We start from the raw sequence: 670 nt of genomic DNA on the forward strand, positions 1-670 counted from the left end.
TCCCGGTTGCGCTGCCGCACCCCAGGGCCGCCCTTTTCAGGGGGAATTTCCCGGCGGGCGGACGTGCGCGGTGCCGCCCCCCGCCCCGTCCCGTCCCGCCGCCCGCCCCCGGGCCCGCCCGCACAAATATCACCCCCCCCGCCCCGCTTTTTGTCGGCGCACACGCAGCCGGTATTAACAGAAAACTCCATTTAGTGGTGTGTTAATAACAGTGGAGGAAAACTCATCAGCAACAAGGGGGTTAAAGCGCAGCGCGTCACTTAAAACTCTCGCAGAGTTTTGGTAGCATCGCAGACCCGAATGTGAAATGCAGCGGGGAGCTTGGAGCCGACGCAGAAACATCGGGGAAAGAGGGTGGGCACTGTGGGAACAGCCCCACAGCCCCAAATTCGGAGGGGGTGGAGGAGGCAGTCAGGAACAAGCAAACCTAAGGGATAAAAAACACCTGTAAAGAGGGGAAGGCAAAGGAACAGCGAGCCCGCACGCAGCTGTGGTACAGGCTGCATTGACCTAGCAATGATTTTAAATCTTTAAACAAAAATGTTAATTTTTGTCTTAAATCTTTACCACCACGTGTAAAAATGCAGTTAAATGAGGGGGTATTCTTGAAAATGATGCATTAATAAAATAACAAGAAAAGCCTCAAAGAGCACTCAAAATACATAACTGC

This window comes from Nesoenas mayeri (genome assembly GCF_963082525.1).
Source record: "Nesoenas mayeri genome assembly, chromosome: 3".
In the NCBI taxonomy this organism is placed as follows: domain Eukaryota; kingdom Metazoa; phylum Chordata; class Aves; order Columbiformes; family Columbidae; genus Nesoenas; species Nesoenas mayeri.